Below are 20,203 nucleotides of genomic sequence, written 5' to 3'. Positions count from 1 at the left end.
TTCATCAACCTCTTGAGACAGTAATTGCCGTTAACTTATTGGCAACTGTATCTCATCATCATTCACTTCATTAAACAGTAATTTCCGTTACCCACCGTCATCTTCTTGTGACTGTGGATGCTCAAGAGTTTGGGAATCAGGGCACAAGATCTGTCCCTCTTCAAGCGTGCTTGACGAGAGGGCCAAATCAAGGAATGACGCTGAAAAGAGCTCCTCGGAATATCCGAGTGTGGGATCACTTGTTTGCCCAGACTCTCTATGGTGGGAGGAAGGAGGATCAGGGTGAGGATTGTGTTGAGCAGACTCTTGCCTACTGAGACTAGACTTGGTGGAAGACAGGGTGGTGCTTAACCAACTGGAAGCATTATCTGCTGCAATCCAACCGACCGCCTGGTCGCACTGGTCTGACTTCAAGACTGCAAACTGGGACATGAAGCTAGGTATTGTGGATAATTGTTTTTCTTGTGCTCTGGCAGCACGCACAGTTTCACTGCACCCAGGGCCACGGCCTCTGCGCTCACCATCAGCATCTCGGCCACTGCTCCGTCCCTTACTGCTCGCCTTCTTCATATTAAATGTTATATATGCTTGAAAGTATGTCACACGTATGGTAGCATTGGAATTGTATGTGCAAACAAATTTAAAAAGGTATTTGGGATGTGGACACGTCACATAGGAGATATCCCACAGATAATATCAATGCTGTCACCAGCGGCTAATAAAAAATTACAGGGAATATCACAGGTATTTGGGATGAGGAAACGTTATGCAGAAGAGATACCGCCGGTAATGTCACTGTCCGCAGCGTCTTCGAAAAAAGTACACTATATGTCACAGATACATTTTTTCGGCGCACACGTTACACTGCAGATGTGGCACTGGTAATGTCACTGTCAGAAGCGAACACCCACTATAGAAAAAGTACACTTGATGTCACAGATACATTTTTTAAGCGCACACGTTACACTGCAGATGTGGCATTGGTTATGTCACTGTCAGAAGCGGACACAGTCTATTGAAAAAGTACACTGTATGTCACAGATACATTTTTTCAGAGCACACGTTACAATGCAGATGTGGTGCTGGTAATATCACTGTCCGCAGCAGACACCGTCTATGGAAAAAGTACACTTTATGTCACAGATAAAAAAAAATAGCGCACACGTTATACTGCAGATGTGGCACTGGTAATGTCACTGTCACAAGCGGACACAGTCTAATGAAAAAGTATGCTGTATATCACAGATATTTTTTGGATGCGCACACTTTACACTGGAGATGTGGCGCAGCTAAAGTCACTGTCCGCAGCGGACACCGTCTATGGAAAAAGTACACTGGATGTCACAGATATTTTTTGGATGCGCACACTTTACACAGGAGATGTGACGCAGGTAATGTCACTATCCACAGCGGACACTGTCTACGGAAAAAGGACACTGGATGTCAGATATTTTTTGGATGTGCACACTTTACACTGGAGATCTGGTGCAGCTAATGTTACTGTTCGCAGCAGACACCGTCTACGGAAAAATTACACTGGATGTCACAGATATTTTTGGGATGTGCACACTTCACACAGGAGATGTGGCGCAGCTAATGTCGCTGTTTGCAGTGGCCTAACTATTGCACGCTATTTAGTGCAGGATGCGCTAAAAATAGATATTGATGTTGCCACACACAAATAGTCCTTAAAAGGACTTTTGGGTCTGTTAAGTTTTAGCAATTTAGCGCAGGTTGCACTAAAAATATATGTCGCTGCTGCCACACACATTAGTCCTTAAAAGGACTTTTGGATCTCTGAAAAAAATTTCGACCAAAAATATTCGTATATCACATCACTCCCTACACTGTCTGTCCCTTCCTCAGCACAGCTCTCCCTGACTAAGACTGAGTCAAACACGCGTCTTCGGGTGCTATATAGCACCCAATGACGCGTATCGGCCAGGCAATCACTGTAATGCCAGTAACAAACATGGCTACCACATTACAGTAAGGGCAGTACTCACCTGCACGTTTATTGGCTAGCAGCCAAGAAACGTGCGGGGGAAGGGGGAAGACTCGGTGTTCGATCAACACTATAGGAGTAAACACGACAGAATCCACAAATATAACTTTTTTGGTTTCACCGTACATATTATGGTAAAATGAGTGTTGTCATTACAAGATTCTACAGACTCTAATATGCAAAGAGACAAAGCACTACAACCCCCAGTATGCAAAGGTACAACGCACTACAACCACAAGTATGCAAAGAGACAAAGCACTACAACTATTGTTCCTTTGCGTATTTGTTTTGTTCCTGGACTTTAAATTATATACAATATATTACCAGGGCGGGCGCTGAGGGCAGACAGGCACTAAAGGAACTTAGGCAGCAGATGGAGTCACACAGGCCGGCTCTTGCTCCCCTGCATTAATCCTGCTGGGGGGGGTCACGTGACGTAGCAGACGTGCGTCATGCACGTCCGCTACCCAGGCAGTCCCTGTGCTAGCCTTAAAGGACCCTGTCAACCTGACCCTGCACTAGTGAGCGGGCGGACTAGTGAATAAATTGTATCGATGAATAAATTGCGCTGCCACCGGCGGGATGGAGGGAGGGGGGCACGTGCGGACTCGTGGCGCACTTGTAGTGGGTTGGCTTGGGCAGGGCCCTCTTTAATATTGATTGGACCCTGGACCCTGGGCGATAATTTACTTGGGCCCCCTAGATCCCGCTTTCCCACACCCTAGCAGGCAATCACGCCTCCACCACTATATATAATATAGCTTACAGTGAATAACTGTAAATACTTACAGTTCTGAAGACTCCAGCAGGCTCAGGATCAGTGCTCTAGGCATCTGGGCTCAGGGCTGGAAGCGGGCACCGCCCTGCAGTTCAAGAAGGAGACCGGGGCTCGGCTCACCCTAGCGTTACAGTGCACCCCAGTACCCCATAGTATGCAGTACAGCACCCTATAGTATACAGTACCCCACAGTATGCAATACATAGTATAACACCCCACAGTATGCAGTATAGCATCCTATAGTATACAGTAAAGCACCCCACAGTATACAGTAGAGCAGTATAGCACTCCAAAATATACAGCACCCCACAATATAGAGTTGAGCGGTATAGCACCCAGTATACAGCACCCCACAGTATACATTAGAGCAGTATAGCACCCAGTATACAGCACCCCACAGTATACAGTAGAGCAGTATAGCACCCAGTATACAGCACCCCACAGTATACAGTAGAGCAGTATAGCACCCCAAAATCCAGCACCCCATAGTATGCAATACATAGTATAACACCCAATAGTATGCAGTATAGCATCCTATAGCATACAGTATAGCACCCCACAGTATACAGTAGAGCAGTATAGCACTCCACAATATACAGCACCCCACAATATACAGTAGGGCAGTAGAGCAGTATAGCACTCCACAATATACAGCACCCCACAATATACAGTAGAGCAGTATAGCATCCAGTATACAGCACCCCACAGTATACAGTAGAGCAGTTCAGCACCCAGCATACAGCACTCCACAATATACAGCACCCCACAGTATACAGTAAAGCAGTTTAGAACCCAGTATACAGCACCCCACAGTATACAGTAGAGCAGTTTAGAACCCAGTATACAGCACCCCACAGTATACAGTAGAGCAGTTTAGCACCCAGTATACAGCAAACCACAATATACAGCACCCCACAGTATACAGTAGAGCAGTATAGCACCCCACAGTATATAGTCCCCCAAAGTATACAGCACCCCACAGTATACAGTAGAGCAGTATATCGCCCAGTATACAGCACCCCACAGTATACAGTACAGCAGTTTAGCACCCAGTATAAAGCAAACCACAATATACAGCACCCCACAGTATACAGTAGAGCAGTATAGTACCCCACAATATACAGCACCCCCAGTATATAATCTCATATAGCAGCCCCCAGTATACAATCTTATACAGCAGCCCCCCAGTATATAATCTCATACAGCACCCCCAGTATATAATCTCATACAGCAGTCCCCCCCAGTATATAATCCCATACAGCAGCCCCCTGGCCCCAGTATATAATCTTATACAGCAGCCCCCCAGTATATAATCCCACACAGCAGCCCCCAGTATATAATCTCACACAGCAGCCCCCCAGTATATAATCCAACACAGCCTCCTCCAGCATACAATCCTCAGACCCTTCCCAGTATATAATCCCACACAGCAGCCCCCAGTATATAATTCTACACAGCAGCCCCCCAGTATATAATCTCATACAGAAACCCTCCCAGTATATAATCCCATGCAGCAGCCCCCCAGTATATAATCCCACACAGCACCCCCAGTATATAATCTCATACAGCAGCCCCCCCAGTATATAATCCCACACAGCAGCCCCCCAGTATATAATCCCACACAGCAGCCCCCCAGTATATAATCCCACAAAGCCTCCCCCAGCATACAATCCTCAGACCCTCCCCAGTAGTCACATCCCCCTCTCCAGTGCTGACAGACTCTCTCCCCTCTATAGACGCTACTGAGCAGCCATCCCTGATCTTCCTACTCTGCAGACAGTCGGCCAGTGCACAGCGCAGCCAACCCACGTGACCTACCCTTCTCCTGCAGGCTGCAGCAACACTGAGTCCTGGAAGAAAGGACCTTTGATTACCTCATAGCCATGTGACCAGTAATATTGCTATGTTACTGGTCACATGGTGATGATGTCATGTAAGGTCCTTTCTCCCCCAGCTCTCACTCTCTCACAGTTCGCTCTGGAGTGTCTGTGTTCTGTCAGAATACTATACCTTACCGGCACGCATGATGCACGTCCTCAATCTCATTGTCACCTGGTTCCTAAGCTGCAAGGCCTTTTAAAAACGTCCAGGAAATTGTGCATGCACTTCAGCCGCTCTTATTCTGCAAAACAGGCTCTCCTTGAGCTGTAAAAGCAAAATGCTTTTCCCCAACATCGCCTCATATGTAACGTTTTCACCCATTGGAATTCCACGCCCCATATGTAAGACCATCTGTACCAGTAAAGGAAAGCGGTCAAGTGATTTCTTAATGCTGCAGACAGACAGGTCTACTCCCTGGAGTAACTTCCACATCAGCCAATGACAGCTCATGCGTGACACTTGCCACTTGATCAGGCCCTTTGAGGAGGCCAACTATGGGAAGAATGATGTAATTACACTTCTTCACATCCTGGAGGGGATGCTGACAAATCTGATTGGTGAGGGGACAGTAGATGTGGCACCTCCATTTCATGGTCACCTGAGCCCAGGGGAGATTAAACTGGCAGAAGAGGATTAGGAAGACATAAACGCCCAGGAATTTTATACACAACTTTGGTGGTTTATCTTCCCAAGTGACAGGAGAGGAGCATGAGGAGCTGGAGGGCGATGCCGAAAACGATGCAGATCATGGCAGTATGCAGTGGAGATGGAGGCAGGGAGGCCCTTATCAGTCCCTTGCGCAAATGGCCAGATGAATGCTGTCATGTTTGTCATGATTCACCAGAAGGATGATTACTGGCTATCCACATTGTTAGACCCTCTCATTGTCAGAAATTGATGTATTTTTTTAGACCTGAGAAGGATGCAAAAATGGACTACTGTAGACACATGCTGTGTAGTAAGCTGGTCGGTGTCTATGAGTGCAATCGGCTGGGGTCCCTCTGGCTCATATACCACTGACATGACTGGTGGGGGGCGGTGCAGGAGCAGCACCAGCTCCATATGCAGCAACTTCAGTCTGCAGTCTATTATGAGCAGTGTTCTTCATCTGCCTCCTGAACAAACTTGAAGTGAGGCCACAACTGACGAGTTTGCTATGGTCATACTTTCCTGCCATCCAGGAGCGTGGCAGCAGAGCAAGTGTTCAGTGCAGTGGGGGACATAGTTTCCCCCCAAGAGAACTTGCCTTTCCTCCCAAAATGTTGAGAGACTAAGAGACCATCATAAAGATGAATCAGGCGTGGATCGACCCGGACATCCAGACGGTGGTGCCTGATGCAACAGAACACATTATTCTGTCACTACAGATCATACTGTAGTGTGCTGCCACACCATAATATTCTGAAAAATGGGCCTATACTTCTGGCCCCGTGCTGCTGACAGTGCATTCTGATGCTGCCACCCACCTGATGCCACCCGCATGCTGCCTCTACTGCCATTCCTAAAATGGGGCTTTTTGACCAACTGATATGTACATGTTACATTTTTACAGCCTTGCTGTAAATTTTTAAGCCTTGCTATCACACTGCTATTTTTTGGTTTTGCTACTACTGTGATCTTCCACCATCCTATGCTGTATGCCATTGCTGCTGTCTCCTTCCCCACTCTGTCATGGGGTGACTATTGTGACTGTCACTGTGGGGACACTATGTCATGGGGCCACGATGATCCCTGCTACTGCCACTGCTGGTGGACCTCATCCACACTCTGTTATAGGGCAACTATTTTTCCTGTTACTGCCACTGCTGTTGGCCCCCATCCTACTCCCTGTTTGTCTGTGTTGACATCACCATTTGTTCTTGCGTTCTTCTTATCCGTCAGAAGAACAGAAAAAAAAAAGGCTCCTGTATTTTGAGCATCCGTAAGACCTCTTTCACAGGGACAGTATTTGGTCATTATTTAATTTTGTAAGCCAAAAGCAGGAGTGGATTCAAGACACAAATGAGATGCAAGTATTGCAATATTGGAAATTTTCCTTGATAAAAAAAAATATATATATTTCGGACGTAAATGGCCAAAACGAATACAAATTGAGCATAAGGCCTCTTTCACATGGTCTGTATTTGGTCAGTATTTAGCATTACTATTTGATCAGAATTTGTAAGCCAAAAGCAAGAGTGGGTAAAAAACACAGAAGAGATGCAAATATTTCTATTATATGTTAGGGCTCTTTCACACTTGCGTTGTCCGGGTCCGGCGTGTACTCCACTTGCCGGAATTACACGCCGGATCCGGAAAAACGCAAGTGAACTGAAAGCATTTGAAGACGGAGCCGTCTTCAAAATGCGTTCAGTGTTACTATGGCACCCAGGACGCTATTAAAGTCCTGGTTGCCATAGTAGGAGCGGGGAGCGGGGGAGCGGTATACTTACAGTCCGTGCGGCTCCCGGGGCGCTCCAGAATGACGTCAGAGCGCCCCATGCGCATGGATGACGTGATCCATGTGATCACATGATCCATGCGCTTGGGGCGCCCTGACATCACTCTGGAGTGCCCGGGGAGCCGCACGGACGGTAAGTACACTGCTCCCCCGCTCCCCGCTACACTTTACCATGGCTGCCAGGACTTTAGCGTCCCGGCAGCCATGGTAACCATTCAGAAAAAGCTAAATGTCGGATCGGCAATGCGCCGAAACGACGTTTAGCTTAAGGCCGGATCCGGATCAATGCCTTTCAATGGGCATTAATTCCGGATCCATCGATGCGGCAAGTGTTCCGGATTTTTGGCCGGAGCAAAAAGCGCAGCATGCTGCGGTATTTTCTCCGGCCAAAAAACGTTCCGGTCCTGAACTGAAGACATCCTGATGCATCCTGAACGGATTTCTCTCCATTCAGAATGCATTAGGATAATCCTGATCAGGATTCTTCCGGCATAGAGCCCCGACGACGGAACTCTAAGCCGGAAGAAAAGAACGCAGGTGTGAAAGAGCCCTAAAGTCTGTTTTAGACCAACTCCTGTTTATGGTTTACAATTACTTAGCAAATACTGACCATCTGGCTTTATGGATGCTCAAAATACAGTTTTTTTTTTAGTTTTCTGTTCTTCTGCTAGATCAGAAGAACGGAAAAATAAACTGTTATGTGAAAACAGTCTTACTGCCACTGCTGTTGGTGCCACCCACCCCACTCTGTCATGGGGCCACTATTGCCACTGTTATTACCGCTTTTGCTGCTGCCACCCTCCCCACTCTGTCATGGGGCCACTATGGTCACTGTTACTGCCACTGCTGCCACCCTCCCCACTCTATCATGGGGCGACTACTGTCATTGCCACTACTGCTGCTACCCTCCCAACTCTGCCATGGGGCCACTATTGTCACAGTTACTGCCACTCATGTCATGGTGCCACTGCTTGAATGTTGAGGCACTGCACGGTTAAGTCCACGATGATAAATTAGAAATGACGGTAACAGTGACCTGTAATAATGACGCACAGTAAATCTACAGCTTAGAAGGGATTAAAAAGAATGTGCTTGGACTTCCACAACATGCATTAAAACAAAAAAAAATTTCTCCACTACTTTATTGGCTCCATTTTTTTTTTTTTGTTCCTCTAATGAGTTCCTGCAGGGGTGTGTGCAGCTGTTTTTGGCTTTACTGAAGGGTGTTGTATAGGGATGAGCGAACCCGAACTGTATAGTTCGGGTTCGTACCGAATTTTGGGGTGTCCGTGACACGGACCCCGAACCCGAACATTTTCGTAAAAGTCCGGGTTCGGGTTCGGTGTTCGGCGCTTTCTTGGCGCTTTTTGAAAGGCTGCAAAGCAGCCAATCAACAAGCGTCATACTACTTGCCCCAAGAGGCCATCACAGCCTTGCCTACTATTGGCATGGCTGTGATTGGCCAGTGCAGCATGTGACCCAGCCTCTATATAAGCTTGGGTCACGTAGCGCTGCACGTCACTCTGCTGATTCAAGCATAGGGAGAGGTTGCTGCTGCGACGTTAGGGCGAGATTAGACAGATTAACTCCTCCAAAAGACTTAATTCAGTGATCGATCTCCAGCTGTGGATCATTGAAGTGCTGATATTGAATTGCTCACTTTTTTTAGGCTGCCCAGAGCGTTTTTATATCACTTTTTTCTGGGGTGATCGGCGGCCATTTTGTGGATTGTGGTGCGCCAGCACAAGCTACCACCAAGTGCATTTAACCATCAATAGTGTGGTTATTTTTTGCTATATCCTACATCAGGTGCAGGCTGAGCCTGTGTCACCCAAGTGCATTTAACCATCAACAGTGTGGTTATTTTTTGGCCATATACTACATCAGGTGCAGGCTGAGCCTGTGTCACCCAAGTGCATTTAACCATCAACAGTGTGGTTATTTTTTGGCCATATACTACATCAGGTGCAGGCTGAGCCTGTGTCACCCAAGTGCATTTAACCATCAACAGTGTGGTTATTTTTTGGCCATATACTACATCAGGTGCAGGCTGAGCCTGTGTCACCCAAGTGCATTTAACCATCAACAGGGTGGTTATTTTTTGGCCATATACTACATCAGGTGCAGGCTGAGCCTGTGTCACCCAAGTGCATTTAATCATCAATATTGTGGTTATTTTTTGGCCATATACTACATCAGGGGCAAGTTGAGCCTGTCACCCAGCGCCTAAAAAATAGACCTGGCATTTATATTGCGGCCAAATCAGTACTGTTTTAGCTGGTCAAGTTATTTGTAGTGACCGTAAAAGCACAGTTTTTGTTCTGGGTTGAAAAACTATTCCCAAATTTGCCATTCTCAAAATTAGTAGTTTCTGCTATATCAGGCCTACTTTAAATCTATCCCAAAAAGGATATTTTAGATTGAAGGTGCTGATAGTGTCATTCTGAAAAACTTAACACACACGCTACAGTGCAGATACAAGTCTAATTCTGTGATTAAAGGTATATCTGTCACACAGCGCGTAAAAAATAGGCCTCACATTTATATTCAACCAAATCTGTACAGTTTTAGCTGGTCAAGTTATATTTAGTGACCGTAAAAGCACAGTTTTTGTTCTGGGTTGAAAAACTATTCCCAAATTTGCCATTCTCAAAATTAGTAGTTTCTGCTATATAAGGCCTACTTTAAATCTATCCCAAAAAGGATATCTTAGATTGAAGGTGCTGATAGTGTCATTCTGAAAAACTTAACACACACGCTACCGTGCAGATACAAGTCTAATTCTGTGATTAAAGGTATATCTGTCACACAGCGCGTAAAAAATAGGCCTGACATTTCTATTCCTCCAAATCAGTACAGTTTTAGCTGGTCAAGTTATATTTAGTGACCGTAAAAGCACAGTTTTTGTTCTGGGTTAAAAAACTATTCCCAAATTTGCCATTCTCAAAATTAGTAGTTTCTGCTATATCAGGCCTACTTTAAATCTATCCCAAAAAGGATATCTTAGATTCAAGGTGCTGATAGTGTCATTCTGAAAAACTTAACACACACGCTACAGTGCAGATACAAGTCTAATTCTGTGATTAAAGGTATATCTGTCACACAGCGCGTAAAAAATAGGCCTCACATTTATATTCAACCAAATCTGTACAGTTTTAGCTGGTCAAGTTATATTTAGTGACCGTAAAAGCACAGTTTTTGTTCTGGGTTGAAAAACTATTCCCAAATTTGCCATTCTCAAAATTAGTAGTTTCTGCTATATAAGGCCTACTTTAAATCTATCCCAAAAAGGATATCTTAGATTGAAGGTGCTGATAGTGTCATTCTGAAAAACTTAACACACACGCTACCGTGCAGATACAAGTCTAATTCTGTGATTAAAGGTATATCTGTCACACAGCGCGTAAAAAATAGGCCTGACATTTCTATTCCTCCAAATCAGTACAGTTTTAGCTGGTCAAGTTATATTTAGTGACCGTAAAAGCACAGTTTTTGTTCTGGGTTAAAAAACTATTCCCAAATTTGCCATTCTCAAAATTAGTAGTTTCTGCTATATCAGGCCTACTTTAAATCTATCCCAAAAAGGATATCTTAGATTCAAGGTGCTGATAGTGTCATTCTGAAAAACTTAACACACACGCTACAGTGCAGATACAAGTCTAATTCTGTGATTAAAGGTATATCTGTCACACAGCGCGTAAAAAATAGGCCTCACATTTATATTCAACCAAATCTGTCATTACTTGTGTGCCTGTATTAGTGTAATACGGTACCTAAATAGATAGCCAGACAGTATTAGGTGTCTGTACAAAAAGGCCTGAATTTTAATTCAATACATTGGCCCGAATAATATTTTTCTTATTGTGGTGAACGGTAACAATGAGGAAAACAACTAGTAAGGGACGTGGACATGGTCCCAGTAGCCGCCAGAATTTACAGGGATATTTGGTGGGGCCCAATGCCGTTCTAAGGATGGTAAGGCCTGAGCAGGTACAGGCATTAGTCAATTGGGTGGCCGACAGTGCATCCAGCACGTTCACATTATCTCCCACCCAGTCTTCTGCAGAAAGCGCACAGATGGCTCATGAAAACCAAGCCCATCAGTCTGTCACATCACCCCCATGCATATCAGGGAAACTGTCTGAGCCTCAAGTTATGCAGCAGTCTCTTATGCTGTTTGAAGACTCTGCTGGCAGGGTTTCCCAAGGGCATCCACCTAGCCCTTCCCCAGGGGTGGAAGAGATAGAATGCACTAACGCACAACCAATTATGTTTCCTGATGATGACTACATGGGAATACCACCTCAGCACGTCTCTGATGATGACGAAACACAGGTGCCAACTGCTGCGTCTTTCTGCAGTGTGCAGACTGAACAGGAGGTCAGGGATCAAGACTGGATGGAAGACGATGCAGGGGACGATGAGGTCCTAGACCCCACATGGAATGAAGGTCGTGCCACTGACTTTCACAGTTCGGAGGAAGAGGCAGTGGTGAGACCGAGCCAACAGCGTAGCAAAAGAGGGAGCAGTGGGCAAAATCAGAACACCCGCCGCCAAGAGACTCCGCCTGCTACTGACTGCCGCCATCTGGGACCGAGCACCCCAAAGGCAGCTTCAAGGAGTTCCCTGGCATGGCACTTCTTTAAAAAATGTGCTGACGACAAGACCCGAGTGGTTTGCACGCTGTGCCATCAGAGCCTGAAGCGAGGCATTAACGTTCTGAACCTTAGCACAACCTGCATGACCAGGCACCTGCATGCAAAGCATGAACTGCAGTGGAGTAAACACCTTAAAAACAAAGAAGTCACTCAGGCTCCCCCTGCTACCTCTTCTGCTGCTGCCGCCTCGGCCTCTTCTGCTGCTGCCGCTGCCTCGGCCTCTTCCTCCGCCTCTGGAGGAACGTTGGCACCTGCCGCCCAGCAAACATGGGATGTACCACCAACACCACCACCTGCGTCACCAAGCATCTCAACCATGTCACACGGCAGCGTTCAGCTCTCCATCTCACAAACATTTGAGAGAAAGCGTAAATTCCCACCTAGCCACCCTCGATCCCTGGCCCTGAATGCCAGCATTTCTAAACTACTGGCCTATGAAATGCTGTCATTTAGGCTGGTGGACACAGACAGCTTCAAACAGCTCATGTCGCTTGCTGTCCCACAGTATGTTGTTCCCAGCCGGCACTACTTCTCCAAGAGAGCCGTGCCTTCCCTGCACAACCAAGTGTCCGATAAAATCAAGTGTGAACTGCGCAACGCCATCTGTGGCAAGGTCCACCTAACCACAGATACGTGGACCAGTAAGCACGGCCAGGGACGCTATATCTCCCTAACTGCACACTGGGTAAATGTAGTGGCGGCTGGGCCCCAGGCGGAGAGCTGTTTGGTGCACGTCCTTCCGCCGCCAAGGATCGCAGGGCAACATTCTTTGCCTCCTGTCTCCTCCTCCTCCTACTCAGCTTCCTCCTCCTCTTCTTCCACCTGCTCATCCAGTCAGCCACACACCTTCACCACCAACTTCAGCACAGCCCGGGGTAAACGTCAGCAGTTCTGAAACTCATATGTTTGGGGGACAGGCCCCACACTGCACAGGAGTTGTGGCGGGGTATAGAACAACAGACCGACGAGTGGTTGCTGCCGGTGAGCCTCAAGCCCGGCCTGGTGGTGTGCGATAATGGTCGAAATCACGTTGCAGCTCTGGGACTAGCCGGTTTGACGCACATCCCTTGCCTGGCGCATGTGCTGAATTTGGTGGTGCAGAAGTTCATTCACAACTACCCCGACATGTCAGAGCTGCTGCATAAAGTGCGGGCCGTCTGTTTGCGCTTCCAGCGTTCACACCCTGCTGCTGCACGCCTGTCTGCGCTACAGCGTAACTTCGGCCTTCCCGCTCACCGACTCATATGCGATGTGCCCACCAGGTGGAACTCCACCTTGCACATGCTGGACAGACTGTGCCAGCAGCAGCAGGCCATAGTGGAGTTTCAGCTGCAGCACGCACGGGTCAGTCGCACTGCGGAACAGCACCACTTCAACACCAATGACTGGGCCTCCATGCGAGACCTGTGTGCCCTGTTGCGCTGTTTTGAGTACTCCACCAACATGGCCAGTGGCGATGACGCCGTTATCAGCGTTACAATACCACTTCTATGTCTCCTTGAGAAAACACTTAGGGCGATGATGGAAGAGGAGGTGGCCCATGAGGAAGAGGAGGAAGAGGGGTCATTTTTAGCACTTTCAGGCCAGTCTCTTCGAAGTGACTCAGAGGGAGGTTTTTTGCAACACCAGAGGCCAGGTACAAATGTGGCCAGACAGGGCCCACTACTGGAGGACGAGGAGGACGAGGATGAGGAGGAGGTGGAGGAGGATGAGGATGAAGCATGTTCACAGCGGGGTGGCACCAAAAGCAGCTCGGGCCCATCACTGGTGCGTGGCTGGGGGGAAACACAGGACGATGACGATACGCCTCCCACAGAGGACAGCTTGTCCTTACCTCTGGGCAGCCTGGCACACATGAGCGACTACATGCTGCAGTGCCTGCGCAACGACAGCAGAGTTGCCCAAATTTTAACGTGTGCGGACTACTGGGTTTCCACCCTGCTGGATCCCCGGTACATAGACAATGTGCCCACCTTACTTCCTACACTGGAGCGTGATAGGAAGATGCGCGAGTACAAGCGCACGTTGGTAGACGCGCTACTGAGAGCATTCCCAAATGTCACAGGGGAACCAGTGGAAGCCCAAGGCGAAGGCAGAGGAGGAGCAAGAGGTCGCCAACGCAGCTGTGTCACGGCCAGCTCCTCTGAGGGCAGGGTTAGCATGGCAGAGATGTGGAAAAGTTTTGTCACCACGCCACAGCTAACTGCACCACCACCTGATACGGAACGTGTTAGCAGGAGGCAACATTTCACTAACATGGTGGAACAGTACCTGTGCACACCCCTCCACGTACTGACTGATGGTTCGGCCCCATTCAACTTCTGGGTCTCCAAATTGTCCACGTGGCCAGAGCTAGCCTTTTATGCCTTGGAGGTGCTGGCCTGCCCGGCGGCCAGCGTTTTGTCTGAATGTGTATTCAGCACGGCAGGGGGCGTCATTACAGACAAACGCAGCCGCCTGTCTACAGCCAATGTGGACAAGCTGACGTTCATAAAAATAAACCAGGCATGGATCCCACAGGACCTGTCCATCCCTTGTGCAGATTAGACATTAACTACCTCCCCTTAACAATATATTATTGTACTCCAGGGCACTTCCTCATTCAATCCTATTTTTATTTTCATTTTACCATTATATTGCGGGGCAACCCAAAGTTGAATGAACCTCTCCTCTTTCTGGGTGATGGGGCCTAAATGTGTGACAGTGGCCTGTTCCAGTGGTGGGTGACGTGAAGCCTGATTCTCTGCTATGACATGAAGACTGATTCTGTGCTGACATGAAGCCAGATTCTCTGTTACGCGACCTCTCTCCTCTGCCTGGGTGCCTGGGCCTAAATATGTGACAGTGGCCTGTTCCAGTGGTGGGTGACGTGAAGCCTGATTCTCTGCTATGACATGAAGACTGATTCTCTGCTGACATGAAGCCTGAATCTCTGTTATGGGACCTCTCTTCTCTGCCTGGGTGCCTGGGCCTAAATATGTGACAGTGGCCTGTTCCAGTGGTGGGTGATGTGAAGCCTGATTCTCTGCTATGACATGCAGACTGATTCTCTGCTGACATGAAGCCGAAGCCAGATTCTCTGTTACGGGACCTCTCTCCTCTGCCTGGGTGCCTGGGCCTAAATATCTGACAATGGACTGTTCCTGTGTTGGGTGACGTAAAGCCTGATTCTCTGCTATGACATGAAGACTGATTCTCTGCTGACATGAAGCCAGATTCTCTGTTACGGGACCTCTCTCCTCTGCCTGGATGCCGGGGCCTAAATATATGACAATGGACTGTTACAGTGGTGGGTGACGTGAAGCCAGATTCTCTGCTATGGCATGAAGACTGATTCTCTGCTGACGTGAAGCCAGATTCTCTGCTATGGGACCTCTCTCCAATTGATATTGGTTTATTTTTATATATTTTATTTTTATTTTTATTCATTTCCCTATCCACATTTGTTTGCAGGGGATTTACCTACATGTTGCTGCCTTTTGCAGCCCTCTAGCTCTTTCCTGGGCTGTTTTACAGCCTTTTTAGTGCCGAAAAGTTCGGGTCCCCATTGACTTCAATGGGGTTCGGGTTCGGGACGAAGTTCGGGTCAGGTTCGGATCCCGAACCCGAACATTTCCGTGAAGTTTGGCCGAACTTCTCGAACCCGAACATCCAGGTGTTCGCTCAACTCTAGTGTTGTATGCTTTTCTTTTTAACAGAAGAGATTACTTATGAAATCTCTGGACATAGCAAGAGTAAGGAGTGGAATGCAGGAACTCTCTCTAGAAATGCCTTGTGGTGCAATATTATGAGTCCTCTCTCCTTCATTAATATTGCTAAGCGCGTTCTGAGGAGCAACCCACATGGGCACTAGATATAGTGATCACATGTTAAGAAATAGGCTCAGGTCCATTCACTTCCACCACTACCACACCACGCCAATCACATCCTTCATAGACCTTTTGCTCCCATCTGACTCGTCCTCACCTTCTCTTTCGACGTGCTCTGATGCCTGGCTGAGAGTCCAGAGGGGGTCTGTACAGACGGGTGGATTCGTTTTTTGCCCCCTTTGTATATATATCCATTTTGCCCTCTCTTTATATATATTCCATTTGTCCCCTGTGTATATATTCCATTTTTTGCCCCCACAGTATATATTTAATTTTTTGCCCCCTCTGCATATATAAACATTTTTTTAATTTTTTGCATTTTGCCAATATATATTTCATGGTTTTGCCCCCGGGGCCGGGCCCCTATGAAGCATTTGCTGCCAGTGTCGTGCCACTGTGCCACAATACCAGGTGTCCCCCTGTGAGTATAAAGCCGGCAGTGTGTGCACATTTACACATACAAAAAAATATAAATACTTACCTACTCTGCTCCGCTCCCATCGTCTTGTTCTCGCACAATCCCATCATCCAGCGTTTGCCGCGGGCCCGAGTCATCCCATCAACCCGCCTGATTCCCGCGAGACCCAGCACTGATGTCACAGGTCTGGATCATCACAGCACAAATAGAGCAGCGCCAGATGGGTGGGGGCGGGGACGGGTGTGGTGGTTAGGTTACGTAACTAACTGGGCAGTGCTTCCCCACCGGCCAGGCACAGAGGCCGGGCACGACCCGACTGGCCATTAAACCAAGTACTTGCTCTGCAAAACTAATAATTGTGCTGCAACTGTGCGCAAGCACGGGCCGCATGACACAGCTTCGCGGGCCAAATGTGGCCCGCGGGCCGTAGATTGGGCATCCCTGATCTAAAACATTAGGGGCGAGGGCCTGTTGATCGACCATCTAAAATATTAGGGGTGAGGGTCTGCTGCTGATCTGACCTTCTAAAAAATTAGGGGCGAGGGCCTGCTGCTGATCTGACCATCTAAAACATTAGGGGTGAGGGTCTGCTGCTGATCTGACCATCTAAAAAATTAGGGGTGAGGGTCTTCTGCTGATCTGACCTTCTAAAACATTAGGGGTGAGGGTCTGCTGCTGATCTGACCTTCTAAAACATTAGGGGTGAGGGTCTGCTGCTAAGCTGACCCTCAAAAACATTAGGAGCGAGGGCAGCCTAATAAGCATGTTGATATGATGGAAGAGGAGGACGAGAAAAGGAAGATTGAACCATATACCCTTTTTTGTGGTGAAAGGGGTGCATGGAAATACAGTGTATTCAATACACTATAAAAGCCACATTTTAAGTGCCTTTATGTTCAGCCGCTTTCCTCTGGTGGAGTAGAGAAGTCAGGGGCAATCCAGGACTTGTTCATTTTGATAAGAGTCAACCGGTCAGCATTTTCAGTTGACAGTCGGATGCGCTTATCAGTCATTTTCCCCCAGCAGCACTAAATACCCGCTCTGACAAAACGCTGGCGGCAGGGCAGGCCAGCACCTCCAAGGCGTAGAGCGCCAGTTCGTGCCATGTGTCCAGCTTGGACACCCAATAGTTGTAAGGCACAGAGGGATCATAGAGGATGCTGACACAGTCTGCTATGTACTCCTTCACCATCTTCCAAAATGTTTCTCTCCTTGTGACACTAGGCTGTGCATCAGGGTGAGGGTGCTGGCGGGGTGTCATAAAACTGTCCCAGGCCTTGGAGAGTGTTGCCCTGCCTCTGTTGGAACTGCTGTGTGTTCCCCTCGTCTCCCCTCCTCGGTTGCCCAAGGAACTACATACTCTGCCGCCAGCGTTGTCAGCTAGAAATTTTTGGACCAATTTTTCCACAAGGACCTTCTGGTATTGCACCATTTTGCTAGTCCTCTCCACCATAGGAACAAGAGATGAGAAGTTCTCTTTGTAGCGGAGGTCAAGAAGGGTGAACAACCAGTAATCGGTGTTGGCCAAAATGCATATAACGCAAGGGTCATGGGAAAGGCAGCATAACATAAAGTCAGCCATGTTTGCCAGAGTCTTAACAGACAATACTTCGCTGTCGTCATCAGGAGGATGACTCTCAATCTCCTCATACTCTTCCTCCTCTTTGGTAGTGTTGATCACGAATATTCGAATTTCGAATTTTTATCGCGAATATAGGTACTTCGAAAACTCTCGAATATTTCGAATATAGTGATATATATTCGGAATTTCGAATATTCAATTTTTTTTTTAATCAGTACACATGATCCCTCCCTGCTTCTAGCTTGTGGGCCAATGAGAAAGCTGCAGTATATTTGACTTTAGGAGTAGTGTTGCTTGCGAATTTTCGTAATGCGAATTTTTATTGCAAATTTTTCAACTTACAACTATTAGACAAAGAAGATTATAGCACTATATTAGCTAAATTGCTCTATACTTGTTTTTTTTTTTTTGAATATTCGCTATATTGCTATAACTTTGTTTTTTCAAATGTTCGTAATATTCTAAAACAAGAATGTATAGAAATATAGCGAATATTCAAAAAAAAAAAAAGGAATATAGAGCAATTTAGCTAATATTGTGCTATAATCTTCTTTGTCTAATAGTTGTAATTTTTTTCTCATCTGAAGTTCAGATTGGAAAAAAATTACAACTATAAAAAAAGATTATTACACTATATTAGCTAAATTGCTCTATATTCGTTTTTTTTCCGAATATTCACTATATTGCTATATATTCTTGTTTTAGAATATTACGAATATTCGAAAAAATGAAGTTACAGCAATATAGCGAATATTCGAAAAAAAAATAAAACTAATATAGAGCAATTTAGCTAAGGCTACTTTCACACTACCGTTCAGAGCAGGTCCGTCTGATGTCTGCCGACGGATCCGCTCCTATAATGCAGAAGTTTGGATCCGTTCAGAACGGATCCGTCTGCATTATAGTTTAAAAAAAATTCTAAGTGTGAAAGTAGTTCAGACGGATCCGTCCAGACTTTACATTGAAAGTCAATGGGGGACGGATCCGTTTGAAAATTGAGCCATACTGTGTCAACTTCAAACGGATCCGTCCCCATTGACTTACATTGTAAGTCTGGACGGATCCGCTTGCCTCCGCACGGCCAGGCAGACACCCGAACGCTGCAAGCAGCGTTCAGGTGTCCGCTTGCTGCGCGGAGCGGAAGCTGAACGCTGCCAGACTGATGCATTCTGAGCGGATCCGCATCCACTCAGAATGCATTAGGGCAGTACGGATGCGTTCGGGGCCGCTTGTGAGACCCTTCAAACGGAGCTCACAAGCGGAGCCCCGAACGCTAGTGGGAAAGTAGCCTAATATAGTGCTATAATCTTTTTTTTTTAATAGTTGTAATTTTTTTCCAATCTGAACTTCAGATGAGGAAAAAATTACAACTATTAGACAAAGATTATAGCACTATATTAGCTAAATTGCTCTATATTTGTTTTTTTCTAATATTCGCTATATTGCTATATATTCTTGTTTTAGAATATTACGAATATTCAAAAAAATGAAGTTATAGCAATATAGCAAAAATTCTAAAAAAAAAAACGAATATAGACAATTTAGCTAATATAGTGCTATAATCTTCTTTGTCTAAAAGTTGTAAGTTGAAAAATTTGCATTACGAAAATTTGCATATTACACGATCATTACCTTGCCGATTTTTCGAGTAAAAAAATCGCAGAATATAAAGAATATTCTAATTTGCGAATATTCAACGAATATTTTACAAAATATTCGTGAAATATCACAAATTCGAATATGACCCCTGCCGCTCACCACTTTGGCCCATCCACACTGAACAGATGGAATAGCAGAGGCAACTGTCTTCTCCTCATCATCATCATCCAATTCGCGCTGAGAAGACGAACGGAGGGTGGTCTGACTGTCACCCTGTGTACTGTCTTCCCCATTTCCACCTCTTCCACATACAAAGCGCCCGCCTTCATTGTGAGCAGCGAGCATTTGAGTAGACACAGAAGTGGCTACGGCATTAGAGTGAGTGCCAGTACTTACGCGCACGTTTGTTGGCTGCGTAGCAGCCACCAAACATGCAGGAATGAGACTCGAGCATTTCGCTCGGGCACACGCGTTGTTTGGCCGAACACTGCGATGTGCCGAGCATCGCGATGTTCGAGTAAAAAAGTGTTCGGCCGAGCATGCTCGCCTAACACTAGCCTTGATTAATTAGATCTCATTGCTGCTGCTAATATGATTGATTTTGCTCATAAGACAGATTCTCAAAATCTTAAAAGTGCTTAAAATGAAGAGTTAGGTCTTTTCAGAAAAAAGGAGGAAAATAGATAGTGTTATACAGCATTCCAACTTTCATGGTGATTGGAGCATAATTCATTTGCACTGGAAATTAATTTTAAGAAATTTGTTCATATCTATCTATGTATCTATTTTTATTCTAGATATGTTAATACATTTTAATAAAAAATAAAAAAATGATATCACCTTTTGTTTACACTATTAGCAGTGTTATTTCACAGTTTGTTATTGCTCCATCTGATCATATATGCTAAAATAACGTGAAAATAAGTGTGAGGTAGTTTGTTACATTTCCGGTACGTATCAAGTAATTCTATCA

Source organism: Bufo bufo, chromosome 4 (assembly GCF_905171765.1).
Source record: "Bufo bufo chromosome 4, aBufBuf1.1, whole genome shotgun sequence".
NCBI lineage: Eukaryota > Metazoa > Chordata > Amphibia > Anura > Bufonidae > Bufo > Bufo bufo.
Note: the sequence above shows the minus strand (reverse complement) of the source record.